Genomic DNA, 19,197 nt, shown 5'->3' on the forward strand with positions numbered 1-19,197 from the left:
GAGCAGCATGCTGGCTGCTCCTGGTGGGGTCTACTGTACCATCTTGAATAAAGCTACTTGAAACTCATCATGCGTACCTGACTCAATCACTACATAATGCAATCCTGGAATTCTCAGTATATTCTGTAAAAGTCCAAAATCTAATGGATTAGATTTATACATTTTGAAACATGGCTTTTTGAATCGTTCCTTGAGATAACAGACTGACTCTCTCTCTTCAGGTCGAGTGGTACTCTGAGGCAATATCAGTGACTTTACCTAATTTGCCCTTTATCTACTGTGTACTCATCTTAGCAAAGAACGTGACAAATGGTCTAGCAGTTCATTAATATGTAATTTTTCTGGTCGAAAATTAAGTCAGTAATATTATTTGCTGTATCTCACATGTTCAAGGACAGTAGCTTCTATATCTGCCTTCTCCAACTAGAATGTGATTAGCCTTTTATGTTTTTTGCCAATAACCGTGTGCTCACGAGTCCGCCATCTATTTTGTCTTCTTAGGTAACCTCTTAAGTTCGTAAAATAAAAATCTGACTTGTCCGCTTTGCGCATTTTTTGCAATTTTATGTTATCATTTATTTGTAAAACTCTTGTATGCAGAAGCTTCTTGCCACTAAATGGAGGCTCTTATCTTAAATTGTAGTGACTGGGAAAAAGATTGGAATGTACCTAATTATATTTTCATTAATTTTAAGTGCTAAAAACGTAGGTTTCCATCTGGCGTCTAAAAGAGAGTAGATTTGTTTATGCCCACAAACCCAAACAGAGAGAGTACCACAGAACACTTGGTATCCAAAAGTGACCGTTCTGGTCCTAGTGGTAGCGAGCAAAATTGGTGTGAAAGAAACAACAATCACACAACTGCCACATTATATGAGGTGTGTGTGTGTGGCAGCAGTGCATACTAAACACATATGGATGGCATGGTGTTATTTTTTTATGTTATAGATGGAATGTACAGAGCAGAATTATCACAAAGATCTGGAATGCCTATAGTGATCAAAAAGTGTTCAAAGTATAAAAAATATATAATGTTGAAAAGTAGAAAAAATCTAAAGTATTAAAACTAGAAAAATGTCCAGAGTAAACGTGAGCTCATCTTAACTGTACTTAATCTGATCATTTCTTCTTATTTCTGTGTACTTCTACCAATTTCATCCTGTGGCACAAAATAATCACCACCTTGACAGTTCTCAAAAATAATTAACCCATGGTAGTCTTGGCCTACTTCTTTGCCATCATCCTGAGTAAAGCACTAGAGGACTACACATCAGTAGAACAGTATCCCTGCACTTCCTCTTTCATTCCCCATATGCGCTCTGTGATCTTTCTCTATAGTTTTTTAGGTCGAGCCTAGAGTCAGCATGCATGCGCTACTCTACAAGACTTGTTAGGTCGAGCCTAGAGGCAACGCGCATGCGCTTCTCTGCGAGACTTGTTGTTGTGGAGTAGCAATTAGAAGCCCCACCCACTCTCCGCCCATATTTGCCATTGGCTTGTCATTGTCCTAAATGCTGGCTTCCGATTCGTAAATAGGCTTGTTAGTCCCTCCTTACTACCGTCTCCTCTTCATTGGTCACCTCCCATGGCGACTGGCCCCTTTACTTTGGTTGTTACACGGGACGTGATATTTTACACTGTGATCATGATTTTCTTTGAGGTTCTCCTCCTCAGGCACAACATGCTTTGGTGCCTTCTTTACCGATCCCCTACCACCCGTTGTCGTGCCTTCTCTCCCTACCCCCGCCGCCCTCCCTCCAGTTGTCCGTGCCTTCTCGCCCCAACCACCCACCCTCCCATTGTCAGTGCCTTCTCGACCCCCCTGCCCACCCTCCTGTTGTCCGTGCCTTCTCGCCCCCTGCATGCCTACCCGCCCGCCATTGCAAATGCTTGTTTCCCTGTTTCGTCACGCTGCGCACCACTGCAACTCTTTTCAGTCACTTTCATGATTCAGCTGCCCTTGGAGTCTCATTGCAGCCGTGCTTAACTTTGTCAAGAAGTAATGGCTGCTGACAGCATCACGGCTTTGATGCGCTGCACTCCTACACACACTTTCACTAAACACCCTAAACTGTAGGGTCGACTCGAGCACCAGCTTCTGCTCAGGCCAGTACCAAATGAGATCAGAGACATTCTTTAATCAATATCCTATTTTCTGAACGTGTTTTAGCGCAAAAGTCATGAATGAGTACACCTTTATTCGAAAGCTAAAGCGTGAAATGCACTTTAAAATAATCACTGGTTATTCCATTGTATTCGTCTTTGATACAGTGTAGATTGCCTCTTGAAGCTTTAGTATTGCGTGTTGTTACTAGGTGGTACTAGTTTTCTCGACCTTGAAAGGATTACAGGTTGAGGTGGCCTTGTCTGGATGAAACATCTGGCCTCTTTCTTAAGGAAATCTGCGCTTTGAGAGCTTAACCCACTGAGCTACTTTAGCAACTTTTACTACAGCTTGTTTTCAGCTACAGTGCTTGTATCGTTATTTTAACATCTTTCACTTCTTTGATTATTTTTTCCACACCTCAGTGCCTTAGTGTGCGATTCTCTCTGTCCGCCAAAGGCGGTTTCTCCTCTAATGGGTAGACCCAGTGACTCATAAATGCCCTTATAAGTCTTGTTATTAATGCGTAATCACGTGAGCAGGAAAGCATGGGTTGCACTCTTTTTCCAGACTTTGATGCACGTGAGTATGATTCCCTGTGTCTGAATCCCTTTGTCTGTGTGTGAGTATTTCTAAAAAGAACTATTGATGGACAGAATGCAGAACAATGTCATACATTCACCCCAGTACAGAGATCTGGGCCTGAATCCATTGGTTTTTTGCTCACCATGCCATTCCAGTTTGGACCCAGCCATATGCAAATCAGTCTTGACCCTGTGCCCAATGGGAACAGTCCAGCCGAACTGCCAGGCCAGGTCCTCCCTGGACTGGAAACAAGCATCCTAGGGCCGGTTTCGGGGTTTCACCCCTCTTCAGCCAGGATAGCTTGATTCCAGTGGCATGGAGAGCACGGGAATCACGTCTGAGTATACCCGTCCCACTCGTGGTGACAAATGCAGTTCAGGCTGGACTGTTCCCATGAGGCACAGGATCTGACTGATTTGCATATGGCCATGTCTGAACTGGGGTGGTGGAGTGAGCAAAAGAATGATGATGGTTTAGACCCAGATCAATTGACTGGGGGTGAGTGTTTGATTTGCTCAAACGCTCTGTCCATTATCCCCTTTGGTATCGCTTTGTTCGCTCTAAGTTGGCAGGGTATGCCCAGACATGGGTCCCTTGCTTACTTTGCCACTGGATGCAAGATAGCCTGACTGATGAGGGTTATGAACCTGAAACCGGTCCCAGGATGCTTGTTTTCGGTCGAGGGAAGAAATGGCTTGGCAGATCCCATGAGGCACAGGGTCAGACTGATTTGCATATGGCCATGTCTGAACTGGGGTGGTGGAGTGAGCAAAAGAATGATGATGGTTTAGACCCAGATCAATTGACTGGGGGTGAGTGTTTGATTTGCTCAAACGCTCAGTCCATTATCCTCTTTGGTATCGGTCTTTCTAGTCCACGCAATTTGTTTTAAAAAGGTTCTCCGCTGTGCAGAAGTGCCCCCACCTCATCCATCATGGTGATATTTTTATGAGCTAAGACTTGACGGACAGTTATGCAATGAACGTGCATTTTAATCTGTTCATGGTGCCACGCTGCCCGTTCATCCCAAAGCTCACAGTTTGTCTCCCCTCGCTCTCCGTAGTTTGCAGAAGTTATTTAGACAGATTGTGTGTTCAGTAGCACAAGGAATGAGATCCGGCCAGACTCTCTCAGGCATAAAAGCACTGAAGCTAGAAGTGTTCACCTCTTGCCGGAGCTATAACAACTATTGTGGCTCGTGTAGTGCTCTACACTGGGGAGTTTTCTTATTAGGTCTTGCCTGAATCAGCGCTCATGCGCTGCTCTGTGAGACATTTAGTTAGGGCTTTAAACTTTGGAACACACTCTTGTGCGTGTGCTTTTGTTTTCTTCACCCGCTATTGGCCTTTGCATGCATCTTTCTAAGAAAGACAGCACGCAATTGGCCAAAGGTGGGTGCATGTCCCGCCTTCTCTCTGCCCTGGCCTAGGGTCCGCGGGAGCGAGCGCGTCTTTCCTCCCTCGTCTCGGCTCATTATGCACAGCGTGCACTTTCAGCTCCAAACGCGGTCGCTTTCACTTTAGCGTGTTTTATTTATTTATTTACTAGAGCGCCGTAATACCTTTCTGCACAGAACACCCCTCCCGCCTCCCAAACATCAACTAGAGCGATGCCGTGCCTTGTTTCTTTTCTTTGTGAGCCACTCTCACTGCAGGCACAACTTATTATTATTTTATTAACTGATTGTTGCGCTTTAATGCACTTAAAATTTTAAATACAGTACTGGGCTGTACAGAGCCCTCATTGCTGTGTGTGCGCTACATGAACGGATATTTGTTTGTTGTGTAGTGTGCAGTACTGGGCTGTACAGAGCCCTCATTGCTGTGTGTGTACTACATGAACGGATATAATAGGCTCTTGCTCTACAAGGTCTGCTGGCTGTTTGTTTTCCAAATTCATGCAGAGCAAACTGAACTCAAGAATAGTAGTGATCTTTACAAGACACCCAGTTACATTACACAAGAGCACATTCACACAGGAACACATTGCCTTTTAGAAGGCACAGGAGATTAACTAATTTGCCCAGAATCACACATTGGTAAGCCAGTGCCGTGACTCGAACAGCAGCAGCTTCCGCATGCAATCATCATGCTTGATTGATTAATTAATTAATCGCACGTGATCATCATGCGTGATTAATCAATTAATCTCCCCATGGTCCCCCTGTTTACTAAAAACGGGGCGCTAAGGGACATTCACATGCGCTATGAGAAGGGACCACCCCGTTAAATCTGTTTTGTATTCTATCTACTCGCTGTTTTTTATATCTAATATTCGGCCTCTTTCTGCTCTCCCATGTGCCCCCTTCGAGATCCTCCTCTCCATCCGCATTCTGCCAGCACCCTCCTACCCAATAGTCGTCCACCACCACGTCCACCACCACCACGTCCACCAGCACCAACACCACCACGACCACGTCCACCACCATGTCCACCACCTCGTCCACCACCACCCGTGACAGGTAAAGTGTCACTGGAGGGCAGGGGTAATAGGAGTGTCAACCCCAGCTGTACATGGGACATTTAAGGATGCATTGGGTGCGAGAAGACGGGAATAGGTTCTCAGAAGTATTACACCAGACCCAAGATACATTTTAAAGAGGCGCAATGTCACAGGGGCTCCTGTAAAAGCACTCGCAGCATTTCTACCTCACACTGGCATACCTGCACGAGCCCCTTACTCAAAACAAGCATTGACATAGCCAATAGGTCTCGCCTTTGGGACCTTATAAGTGTTTAGCCATGCAACACTTGATGTTGTTGCACCAAGGATATTGTGCTGCATAACTAAACACTTATAAGGTCCAAAAGGCTAGACCTATTGGCTATACCAATGCTTGTTTTTACTTTTGGAACGGTCAGGTTTTGTCCAGTTTGATTAAAACTCAGAAATCTGCGGCTACATGCAGTATGTTTTGTCAAAGAGTGCTCAGGATGGTGGTCTGTCTATGTAATCATTGGCAAAGACAATAGGTCTCGCCTTATACAAGATCTATTTGCTTGGTTTACATTTTTTTTTTTTTTAAAACCTTTATTTCGAAATTCAGGACACAGCTATTCAGCCGACAGCCCGAAGGTTCGGCAGCATTGCAAGTTAGATACAGTGATGTGTCCCCAATACAGTTCAAAGAGTAATGCAAAGGTCCAATTTTAAATAAACACAGAAAAAACACACAACAAACCCCAGCAAGGCAGAACATTGAAAGCCCATGGCGAAAGCCCCCAGGGGAGGCCGGACCCCACTCATCTACTAAGTATAAGACTGTGTGCGGAGGAAGAAGGGGAACAGCAGAGGCCCAGAACGGTTACTAAAACCAAACTGTGCTGGAAAGTAGGTCAGGGGGAAAGCTGTTCCTCGGGAGGTTCCAGTTCCGGGGCAAGACATATTCCCCCCCTGTATTGGTTCCACCGCCCCCAGATGGCATGCCACTTCCGGGGGCGACCTCTAGAGCAGTAGACCGTCTTCTCCCTAAACATGCTCCAATCCATGTTCTCCTTCCACGCGGTCAGTGTAGGGGGTCCCGAGGAGCCCCATAATCGCGCGATATCCCTTTTAGCTACCATGTTACCCAGAGTCACCCATTGGGTCTGCGCCTCATCAAGGTCAGTGGGCCCCCAGACGTTCAGGAGGCAGCACCGCGCCTCCGGCTGTACCACAATGCCCGTCACCTCCCCCATAACTGCATGGACTCTCCTCCAGAACTCCACAATGACACCACATTCCCAAATGATGTGCAGGAAAGTACCCACCATACCACATCCCCTTCTGCACAGGCCGTCCTCCGAGAATCCCATGTGGACCAGCCTTGGCCCCGTCACATACACCCGGTGCAGTATTTTAAGCTGCACCAGCCTCAGACGCGACGGGATCGCAACCTCCTTAGGAGAAGAAACCGCTGACTGCCAGTCCTCATTATCCAACTCAAGGCCATCCCTGGTCCACTGTTCTCTCAGCCCCAATAGCAAGTCTGCCCGGACGTTTATCAACTTCTTATATATGAGCGAAATCGTGCTCTCGGGCATATGACCATCAAGGACTCGGTCCTCAAGGGGAGAGGACTCCGGCACCTTCTCACCCTCCACGAGGACTGATCGGAGGGCGTGACGCAGCTGGATATACCTAAAATACTCTGAGGGCCCTAGCTCAAACTCAGTCTGCAACTCCTCGAAGGACTTCACCCTCCCCTTATGCAGCACATCTCCCACCTTGGATATACCTATCAGATCCCACTTATCAAAGCCCTTCGTATGCCAGAGTCTTCCCAATCTTTCCGATTCAAACAATGGGGTAGCAAGGGTTAGCCTATCCTTCCAGCCCAGCGAGTCGGTTGCCATCTTCCATACGCGCACCGCCACACCTGTGGGCCCCGTGAGGGACGAGTCTAAGGACCGCGAATACAACGCCCTGTAGTAGTTGCCGCCGCGCAGCAGCCACCTATCCATGGCATACCCAGGGCTGAGGTCAGGGCCATAAAACCCATGGTTGATCGCGCTCAGCTGCGTGGCCCAATAGTACCGTCGGATGTCCGGGAGCGCAATGCCCCCATCGTACCATGGGAGCGTCAACTTTGAAATAGCTATTCGCGGCCGCCGATCCCACAGCAACGTCCGTTGGAGGCCTTCGACCTCCCGAAAGTATTTGGCCGGTACCCAGTCCAAGGTGTTCTGGAGGGCGTAGAGGAAGCGGGGAAGAGACATCATTTTGAACAGGGCCGCACGCCCAACAAGGGAGAGCGGCAGCCTCCGCCAACCTTCAACATCTCGCCTCAAGCGTGCCAAGGGGGGGAGCAGATTCCTCTCATAGCGCACAGCAGGATCCATGGATATAAAAATCCCCAAATACACGAAGCCCTGCTGGGCAACCTGTATCGAACATGTTCTAGGGATCGGTGGGACCTCGCCGCTAAGAACGTACAAGTACGATTTGCCCCAATTAATCACAAGCCCCGAGTTCCTGCCGAACGATGCGAGTACGTCACAGACCACTATAAGCGACTTCTTAGGTGAGGCAAGATACAGCAGGATATCATCGGCATAAAGCGAAATACGGTCCTCGTGATCAGGCGACCACCGAAGGCCCCGTATATCCGGGTGCCAACGTATCCACGCAGCCAACGGTTCGAGGGCGAGGGCGAACAACAGAGGCGACAGGGGGCAGCCCTGCCGAGTACCCCTACCAAGCTGAAACGGAGTAGATGCCCGACCATTCACCACAACATTCGCTAGTGGCCCCTCGTACAGCAACCGAACCCAACTCACAAACCCGCGACCGAAACCAAACTTGGCCAGCACGGCCCATAAATATGCCCACTCCACCGTGTCAAAGGCCATCGTGGCATCAAGAGATGCCACAACAGCCGGTTCACGCAGCGTGTCCGCCCTGGCGATGACGCCATGTAGCCGCCTAATGTTCAATGCTGTGTTTCGGTGCGGGATAAAGCCAGATTGATCCGGATGGACCAAATCGCCAAGTACCCTAATCAAACGGGTAGCCAGGAGTTTGGCCAGAATTTTCGGCTCAGCGTTGAGGAGTGAAATGGGCCGATAGGAGGCGCATCTATCTCGGGGTTTACCCTCTTTATGTATGACCACGATCGACGCCAGCCGCTGATCCAACGGAAGGATCCCATCCCCCCGCGCCTCCAAAAACATGGCGCGCAGGTGAGGGGCGACCCTATCCGGGAACAATTTGTACAGGTCGATCGGCAGTCCGTTCGGTCCAGAGGCCTTACCCGAGTTCAACGCGCGAATCGCCCCCGCCACCTCGTCAATCGTGATGTCACCATCCAAATCGTCCCGATCTATGTCAGAGAGGCAGGGCAACTCGAGATCACGGAGGAGATCAGACGAGTCCTCGGGCGGCCTGTCCGACACAGAGGAATAAACCCTATGAAAATACTCCGCGAAACACTCCACAATCCCCTCAGGTTCCACAATCGCCTCTCCCCCCTCTCCAATCAACTCTGGCACCACTCTATTGACCCGTTCTTTCCTGTCCAACCACGCCAGGAGTTTCCCTGCCTTATCCCCAACGTCATAAAGGCGGCCCTGTTGTTCCCTGCTGAGGGTCTTGGCGGCGTTCGTCACCAGGTCCCTATACTCCGCCTGCTTCAGGCATTGGTTTACATTTTTAACCATGTTGGCATTGCAGCATGGCCTCGTTGTTACATGGCTGAAAGTAAAAAAAAAATTTTTTTAAAGAGCTATGACGTGGCAAATGTATGACGCAGTAATTTTCTTTATTTTCAGCCCTTATGGACAGCTGCCGCACTGCTGTGCAACACGGTTAAAAAACATTGACAAAACCAATTGATGTATTTTAGGCGAGACCTATTGGCATTGCCAATGCTTGTTTTAAATTCTTTTGTGTCAGACCCCACTTCAGATTTCAACACCCTCCATTCTCATTAGTTATTGTGGTGAGAGGGAAGGGAGGGGGGTGAAATTGACACTCCTGTACCCACGTAGTGCAGGAGGGCCCTCCCAGTTTCTCCCTACTCCCTTGAAGGGTCTCCCTTAACTTTCCTGTGTTGTTTGTATCAGTGGATGTATCTCCAATTTAGATGTCATGTGTAACATGCTCCCAGCTGACTTAGTGAAGATCTAGGCCTGAACAGAAAGTAGGTAATAACTTTATACTCTCTATTTTAGGAGGAACCTGGCTATGGGTGGCGGCATCTCAGAGAGATTGTCTTCCACCTGTCATGCAGTTAGTTTACCAATTCTCATCCAATAAGCAAAGATAGAGCACAGACCTGATCAGGCCACCATTCAGAGAAAGTGGGCAACTATAGCAATAGGACAGATAGTAATCACTGGTGGAAGGCAGTGAAACAAAACATTTATACCAGTAGTGACAATCTGGCCCATGACAGGCTCCCAGGGTCCCACCAGGGTGTGAGAAAACTGCAAGAAAACCATTCTAAAGATATTATATTGGCCCTTTATACATGTAAATATATGAAAACACAGCCACAGCTGTCAGATAGTGAAGAATGTGTGACCAAAACATACTCTGCAGTCATATCTAATCTCTACCCATCATAGATATCCCATTTGAGCAGATTGTATTAGATTTAATCCGACCATTGGAACCCTCTCATAGGGGTTACACATTCATTCAGTCAGTCGTGGATTATACCACCTGATTCCTGAAAACCATCCCATTGAGAATCGTATCTACTGAAACGATTATTGCTGTCCTGGTTCTGAACTTCAATCATTTGAACGTTTTGCAAGGAAATACTAAACACCCAGGTTCTGGCTTTACCTCCGAGTTAATGCAGGAAGTCTGGAAAATGTTGAGGATACTGCCAGTAAGCAGACAGACTAGATGGTTTAAAGGTTCAATCAGACCCTCACACCTAGGTTGCTGAAATTAGTAGCAACAGAGGGCAACAAGTTGGAAACATTCTTGCCTTGAATTTTTACTCTGTTTAACAAGCACCTGAAGTCTCAGCAGATTTAAGCCCTCCCCAGGTGTTTAAGCTGATATTTCCTGAATGTCCTAGATGTCCTACTTGAGTAGTGGGAAGCCTAACTGAAACCTCCCAAAACTGTCTATTCCTTTATATAGAGTGCTAATCCGACACAACAGTTGTGCTAGGAATAGTCCAGGAAAACCTCTCCGGGTTTGAGAAACAGCAGAAAGAATACTAGGACCTCCATATCAAGCTATGGTACTTAAAGGTCTAGTGGCAAGTCATTGTCTTGATGCATATCTCTACAAATAAGTGTGTGACTTAATGGGATGGCCCTTGCGCCAGTACCAAGATTATAGGTCGTCTCAGCAATTGATTGATACAGAAACATCAGAGAAAACCACAAGTCATGCATCATATTAAGCATCTGCAAAAAATGGATCAAGCCCATCACTCGAGTCCACCTTATTGATTCCTCCCATCTCAGGCAATCTGATGTATAGTTATCCAAAAAGGACTTTACCCCCCAAGAGTAGAGACCAAAGCTTTGTTTTTCTAATTTAGTTATTTCTTCTCACCTAATTCTAGATGGATGTGGATATTTGATATTTTTTATAACCTCATTACCCCAAAAAGGGTTTTTATTTGCAGAAACACCACCCACATTCTGCATAAAACTTATGTTCTTTGAGTCTGATATAAGAACAAGTGGATTTTTCATTCTTGAAAAGGTCGCAAGATGGAAAAGCCAGCTAGAAGCAAAATGTGTTAGGTACATAGATAATAATCTATTTTCAACTTCACAGGCCTTTCCTATTAATTTTCTTTTCTGCAGATATACTATTGATGATCAATAAAGATACAAACTGGAAGTAAAAATAAAGATCTGGAGCTCAATCCAATGAAAAATAACTTAAAGTTATGTCGCTAATTGTGTGTTCTGCTTGCTCGTTACAAGGGGCAATCCCGGCTGCAACAGCAATATACTTATACACTTAAAGAAAGTGTTAAATGATCCTATATCCTCCGGGTACCTTTTCTCACAAATAGGTCAGACGCTGCTATCTTCTGCAAGGAAGCAGAAAATGCATCAAGAAATGGAAAACCCGGTAAGGAACTCTACTATAAAGAATTCTGCCATTGCATGGATTTCTATAGTTATTCTGATACTGAGGAATAATGAAAGTATCCAGTTCTGCATCTGTATTTGCTGCTCCTGATATCACACAAGCACACTCTCTGCCACATGTCGGACACCAGTTAAAATGCTCCGAATGTAGTTAACCACCAACTGCAAACCCTCAACCACACTATATTTTCTGTTTGGAGCGGGGAGCCTTCTCCTGCTCTCAATTCTATTTCAATGGTTTTACCTAGCTCCCACTACATCATGAATACAATGGCCTCTACTCACAACCTTGTATACTTCCCATTTGGCTGCTCGAGAAGAGATCATGTCGCAATTGTCTTTAATAAAGTAGTCACAAATGTTCCGCCTTAGCATATTGCAGAATACCAAGTCCCATTGCGGACAGTAAGCACTAAAGGCACCATTTCAGAATTGGATGGAAACCTAATGCTAGTTGGAAGAGTTATGATCGGATATACTTCAACCCTGGTAGTCAGCCTGGGTGACAAGCGGGTGCAGATAGACTCTGAATGTATCCAATGTAGGCAAACATAAGGAGGTGAGTAGAATGATTTTAAGCTCAGGGTTACGTTGCCTCACCATGTCAAACAAAGACCAGTGTTTTAACCAGCGATAAAGACCTTTGGTGTTGTCGTGGGTGCCTGAAGGAGGGGAGGATAGGATCTATCGAGCTTGACATCCTGGACACGGTTGTAGTCACAACATTAGGATGCAAGGTATTTCAACCCATTGAGCATGTTACTGTAATAAATCTGTTTAGAAACACGGCCTGTTCAGAAATTAGAGCATAGATGTTCCGCAGTATAGAGTTATCGCCCAGCCATCCCGCCACCAAAATGTATCTACTCTTGTTGTCAAGTGCTGTGGTGCGACACTGAAAAGGAACTCTCGCTTTTATCTAAATTATGGCCCCATCAAGCAAAAGCAGAGTAATTAGTAGGGAAAACATCCTTATCTAGATCTTCTGGAATCTTCTCGCTTATATGGCAGTTATATAGGATCTCTTGAAGGAGAGTAGTGTGTACCCTCTGCATTTCATATAAGAGTATATTGCTTACCTTTTGGTCACTATATGCATGCCTCTGATATTCCATATGAAAATGGTGAGGTTAGCGGGTTGCTTCAGGTTTGTATTGGGTGAAAAGGTTTATCCTATGGGGCAACCCTGTCGGCTCTACTATGTGTTCATGATGTAGGAGTTGCTGCCTTGATTAAAGAAAATAGTGTGACCAAAGAGACCTACCAGTCCCAGTCTGTGAAAATAATGATACTATCTTAAATACATAAGGCAGGGGGAAATGCCTCCCATCTCAACAGTTTAGTGAACCTAGTCAAGCTAGTGTGGGGATGGGAGGTTTAGCCAGCCTTGAGTGAGGCTTCGTCTAGCATCACAAATTGATTTCTGGCCGGGGCCAGGTTCCCCAGAGCAATTATGCATGAAATAAGGTACCAGATCCAGTTTAATCAGTACAGGAGATGGTCGGTAACGGTGCGCCAGGCAGTGTGTGCACCAGAGGGCAAACTGTTGTGGATGTGTAACTTACCTACATAAATGATAAACAGTTGATGTGCCAGGCAGTAGTAACAATTGTATGTGTCATAAAAGCAGAGGGGCTTAGGTATGCCCCTTTGGTAGCACATTTTAAACAGACGGAAGCGTAACATATAATACTAGCCCTAAAACTAATCATCTACTGTTTGTGGGATCAAAACTGGAAGGTACCCAGAGCCTTGTGGAGAAGACTGAGACAAGGAGCTTTCGTCTTCACTAGAGCAACCAGTCTGTTCTGAATCTCTGACCACTGTTTCTGATCAAAGGCTCCATGCCCAAAGCTGATCTTTGGTCATCTTGAGCTTGTTCCTTGGACAGTGTTGCAAGGTAATTTTGATGCATATTGGACCTCTTCCAGGATCTTTTTGCATGGACGATTTTGTGTTTGTCATTCCCATTTACCTGGGGTCGTCTGTCTGAACTGCAGTTCCCTGCTGCTCTGCCCAGTCATAGGCTGCTGCCAGGTCTATAAAGAAATGTGAGTCATGGCTAGTTATGATCCTGGGACAATTTCAGGCCAGTGCCTCTGGGTTTTCGCTTTACTCTAGCAAAGGACCCCTCCGATGTTGCACTGCCAGAGAGTGCTGTCTGGGAAGTCACAGAGCCGGTTGTAGTCTATTTCAAGGTGGGCAGTCTGCTGGACGCCCCCATGACGATATTCAAGGGTCTTTAAATGCAGGAGCTTGGCAACTATCGGTCTAGGCATAGAGCCAGGGGAAGCCTCCGTGCAGGTACTCTATGATCCCTCTCCTTTGAGAGAAAAAAGGGGATAAGTTTTGTGTAAGTGGCAACAAAGCTTTTAATCAACTTCTCCAAGAAGCCTTTGGTCTTGCCCATCTGAACCTTCAAGTAGACCCACAATTCTGATGTTGCCCCGCTGGGCACTGCTCTCAACATCTTTGGCCTTGTCTTTCTAAAGGCGTCCTTGATCTGTCAGTTCATTTGTTTGCTGTTACAATTCAGATGCTTGTAGTTGCAGTTCTTGTAGCGTATGCACCAACTGTAATATCCTGTCTGGCAGTTTCTTGTTATTGTCCTGTAGCAGAGCTGCAGTTAGCACCACGGTGTCCAATTTTGATTTGAGGGGTGTCTTGGTTGTAAGAAATTGGGTTGTAGGTTGACTGAGGTATAAGCTGTGAAAGCAGAATTTCTGAAAGGAAGCAGTCAACACGCAGACGTGGTATGAGATAAAGAGCATAGTTTATTTGCCCAAGGCTCGAGCGTGAACACGCAGTTGACCAAACTGCCAAAGTTTTCTGCCTCATTGGATTGCATTGTGCCTTTTATACTTGAGACTATACATTGGAATACATTGTGATGGCTGAGTCACAAAGTGCATGCAGCTGCAGGGTCACCCTCTTCAAAGATGGACAACACCGGTTTCGATTGTTAGGTGTCTCAGAAGGAAATCTGTGGCCTGCGGCAAATTGCTTTTCTTATTTTTCAAGGCCCCAATCAGGATAAAAACATAATTTCTGAGATAAGTCATCTTTTCCGTGCCTGCTCCTGCATTCTCACAGTCTGTGGTCACAGGGTGGAAACTTACAAGTTTCTCCCAAAGCGAACATATTGCAAAAACAATCACCAGGCAAATACCCAATGGAAGATCAGTCTAAATATGTTTGAACCGACATAATAACATGGGTCAGTGGGCCACCAGAAACTAAACGATGTCTCTTGAACATATGGGAATCTCAAGGCCCAAGATTGGGCGACACTGGGCATGACAATAGCAAAACGCAACATCGCCAAAAACGGGGGAGTACAGGATGCGCCAACGTATGCAGAATGGTGCAATGACATGGACTGGGTCATGGTGGCCGAAAAAGCAGTATATGTAAATAGAGGGTGTCCCAAGAAGTGGGAGCGGGTATGGAGCGGGTGGAATAAATTCAGAGGAAATATTTGTACACTGCCATTGGAGGGATACTCGCTTGATGATAGCCAATGATACACTGTACTAGATATTGGAGGGACCAATAGTGGCGGTGGCATGGGAACCTTAATTTCCCTACAAATGTATATAACTGTATGTGGTATGATGTTTTTTCAAGTTGTGCAATCAACAAAAAGTTTAAAAAACACAACATGTTTGAACCGAAGGTTCGTTCATATTTATTGCTTTGACAGTGCCCTAATCAAGCAGCAACCACAATCGTAGTCAGGGTAAGAAGCAGGCAAACCCTAAATAACCCTTGCTCCCCCTCTTGTAGCTTGGTACAGAGCAGTCAGGCCTAACTTTAGAGGGAATGTGTAAAGTATTTGTGCACACTTCAGTCAGTACAACATTAATAACACGACACAAAAAGAGCTTAAATTAATAAATAAAACAAGATCAAAATGACAAAAATCCAATTAGTAGAACTGGAGATATTGAATTTCAAATGTTTAAAGTAAAATAGCGCTAAGAAGCAAAAATTGCTTTTGGGGATATCTGGTTGATCCAGACCGTACAAAGCCACAAGTGTAGGCTGACCGCAATAGTGATGACTGGCTAAAGAGACCCAGTTAGGCCCACTGAATGAAGTACCTTAATTCTGGCAGCGTGTCGAAGATGTGTCACGCAGCCAAGGCGATGCGTCACGCAGCCAAGGCGATGCATCGGTTCTGAGATGCAACGATGCTGCTGTGCAAGGTCTTGATGCGTCAAGGATCTTGTCGAGGAGGCTTGCGATGTGAAGTCCGGCAGCGAGGATGCGAGGTGCAGCAGAGACAATGCTTGTGTTCTAATGAGCACTGCAACTGCATTGCACAGTTTCACATCATCGTTAAGGCTGTCATCAATGTAGAATGCGAGGATCTTGTGCCAGTTAAAGCGTCATGCAGCAGCGGTTCCGAAGGCGATGCGTAGGTCCCAGATGTCAGAGGCTGCGGTGATGCAAACCTTTTGCGACCGGTCCTATCCACGCATAAGCAGGGATGCAGGAGTTCTGCTCGCAGAAACGTAAAAGATAAAGAACAGTTCTGCTCAGGGTTGCATCGCTCAGCAGAGAAAATGTGTTGGTTCTGCAGGCAAGCTCCTTAGGCCCACTTCCAAGGGTCCTGGACTGGGGTGGCACAACTTGGCAGGGTGGACTCACAGATGGCATAGTCCAGGTGCAGGGTTTGGAAGTTGTTTATGTCCCTGACACTGCAGCTCAGGAGGCCTGTCTGCTAGCCCGTGGAGTCCTTCTGGGGTCAAGTGATGCAGGTCCGGTCCTTCTCACCCAGGCAGGAGGGCCGCAGTCCAGCAGGTCAGCACAGCAAAGCAGGAGTCCAGCAAAGCAGCAGTCCAGCAGGGTTACAGTCCTTTAGCAGCACCGTAGTCCTTCCTGCCAAAATATCCACAGGTCCAGCAGAGTACCGAAGTGGTGGTGTCAGAGGTCCAGTACTTATACCCAGTGGTGCCTTTGAAGTGGGGAGACTTCAAAGACAAACCTTTGAAGTGCATGGAGGTCCTCCCTTCCTGCCCTGGCTCCAGACTCACTACAGGGGAGTATGCAGCCCTTTGTGTGCAGACAGAACACAGCTTATTCATGTGTAAGTGAGGCTGGATCCAGCTTCTCCCTCCATCCTGCCAGGATGGCCCATCAAGTCACACCTAAGCTCCCATTGTGCCTGGCTGTCTAGGGGAATACACAAAACCCACCCAAGACGTGATCAGAGACCGGCAGCAGACACCAAATGGCTAAAGTAAGAAAATGCCAGCTTTCTAAAAGTGGCATTTTCAGAATTGTAATTTTAAAATCTGACTTCGCCACTAGTTAGGGTTATAAATTATGATTCCAGAGACACCAGACTTGAAGGGTTTATCTCCTCCCATTTGGGAATTATGCTTATAAAATGTAATAAGATAATCCCAATGTTATCCTATGGGATAGATAGCCCTTGCTGTAGTGAAAAACGAATTTGAGAATTATTCACAACCAGGGCATACAAAACTTAAATGCACATATCCTGCTTTTTAAATACATTCCATCCTGCCCTCAGGATTGTCCAGTGCCTACCTTAGTGGTGACCTTATATGTATAAAAAGGGAAGGTTTGGAGCCTGGCAAGAAGTTTATTTACAAGGTTGAAATGGCAGTGTCAACTGCACACACAGGTTGCGCAATGGCAGGCCTGAGACATTGTTAAAGGGCTTCTTAAAAGGGTGGCAGTATCACTAATAGCATGTAATTCACACGCAATGGGTGCAGGGAGTACCACTTTACCAGGGGCATATAGTTAAATTAAATATGCCAGTTGAGTTTGAACCAATATTACCATGTTTAGGGGAGAGAGCACAAGGACGTTAGCACTGATTAGCAGTGGTAAAGTGCACAGAGTCCTAAGGCAAGCAACAACTAATTCAGCAAAAAGTAGGAGGAGCAAGGCAAACTGTTTAGGGGTAACCCTGTAGAAGGGGGCATTTTTAAACATTGGTCATTCCAGTTGTTTCCAGGATAGTATCTAGTTTATCATGTTTTTCTTATTGTCACGCCGGTATGTCTGTGATTGGAAAATCTGCTATCTTGGAATTGTTTGCTATACTATGGCTGGCTAAGACATTTTGACCAATTCAAGTCTCCCCGTCACAACAGCATCTCTTGGCTCAAGAAGAAACTGGGGCAATATATGCAGGCAAACACAGAGTACATGCATTCAGTCTAGTGAGAGCTAACCAACTGTCCCACTCTGTGGCTCCCAATCTCGGAGGAAACAGCCAGTTACAGCAGCATAAAAGTACACTCAGTTGTCCAATACTCACTGTCTTCTGTTGTTTCCTTCTTGACAGTGAGGCTTAGTATGCCACAGCAACACAGTGCCATTCTCTCCCTTAGAGAGTCCTGTCCAGGTCTTTTAACAACCATCTTGCTGAAAAAAAGTGTCTTCATGTCTTTCTCAGTGCTTGCCCCCCTTCATCTTTTCAAAACTGGTGCTCTTCTGGATACGGAAGCAGGGAGTGGTTTCACCTGTGTGGGAAAATATGGGATTAGCTTCGCTCTCCTTCAAGACACACTGAGGGTCGTGACACAACTGAGGAAATGGGCATATGTTTTTGAATTATATTTTTCAACTTCATGGTTTGTCTCGCACTATTGTCTATGATAGATGTACTCAATAGATTTTACATTTTTGGGGAGCTTTGTGTTAGAAAGAAGTAGAATAAGTTCTCATCCCAGTCAAATGGGAAAACTGAGAAAACAAATCAAAATTTGGAGTAATAGCTGCAGTGCCACTGTAATGCTACTTAAGATAACTTTGTTTCCCATATACCAGTTTGTGGAATTCTTCTATAGCGATGGATTCTGCAGTTCATTCAATCCTATTCAAGCCATGGGCTGATCTGTATCTTTGATTCCATCTGATCCTCCTCCATATGGTATGCAAGCAGCCACAATATGCATTTCGAGGAATTTGCAATTCTTGTAATTAGAATCTGTGTGCTCGATGGCTGAAGCTGGGGATGTGTGGTGTCTTGCAGGTATGAAATGCTGAGTGGTAAGTGCCTCAGCTCCACTTACTTTGCCACTGCTTTCACATTGTGCTGAGGATCATGCACAAGGCCTTTCAGGCTGGAACTGTTTTCTTTCTGCGCCTGTGGTGACGCAAAGAGGAGTGTGTGCTCAAGAATTATCTGCCCTGGTCTCCTCTATCCTTCCCCCCAACCTTCCCTCAATTAAGGAAATCACTATCTACTCAGCCAGAAATTGTAGAAGAATGCTGGCTGGGCCTGCTTCTTTGGTGAGCAAGGGCGCAGAGAAGGAGGAGCAGATCTCCAATAGCAAATCTGAACTGCCCGGATTTGACTGGCATCTTGACTTTATGACCCTAATGGCCACCACATACTCTCCCTTACAAATAGTTAGGGTTGGAAACTCCCTGACCACCATCCAACTGCTCCTGCACTAAGTAAATGTTGCTTCACACGTTATACTCCTCACAGATCATTTTACTTGGCCTAGGCCGAGTTCGCAAAAATCTGCTGCGCTACGCGGAGTTCCACAAGCGACGAAGTGAGTTAGGTTGTGACTTTTGTGCAGATTTTTAGCACTGGGTGTTTGTCCCGCACTGTAAAATCAGCACAAGCTGCATCATGAGCAGCGCAAGAGGGCACTGCTTCTTTCTGCTGCTAGAATAAATGTTCTACTCGAGAGACACCTTTCTCAACAAGAACAGAAGGTTTCTCAACGCGAGCGGTCACGACCATCCGTAACTACTCACGTTGAGAGACTTTGCTAGGAGGCGGTCTAGCGTTACAACTTAACATTGGCGAGCGAGGAAAAAATTCTGCTCCACAAACTCCGTGAACGGAGCAGAGTTTACCTTCCAGGCCTACATTTTACCTAATCCTTTCAAGAGGACAAGCCACTGACTCACAATCTGACACAATACAGAGTCTAAAACCATTTGATTGCAAGATCC

The 19,197-nt window shown here is 46.1% G+C and overlaps 1 protein-coding gene across 3 annotated transcripts in view; it reads left to right on the forward strand.

The window, feature by feature from the left end:
- The window catches only part of MBOAT2 (membrane bound glycerophospholipid O-acyltransferase 2), a 1,094,556-nt gene that overhangs the window by 426,325 nt on the left and 649,034 nt on the right, over positions 1-19,197 (forward strand). The window lies entirely within an intron of this gene.

The sequence above is a fragment of the Triturus cristatus genome, chromosome 6 (assembly GCF_964204655.1).
Source record: "Triturus cristatus chromosome 6, aTriCri1.1, whole genome shotgun sequence".
Taxonomy (NCBI): Eukaryota; Metazoa; Chordata; class Amphibia; order Caudata; family Salamandridae; genus Triturus; species Triturus cristatus.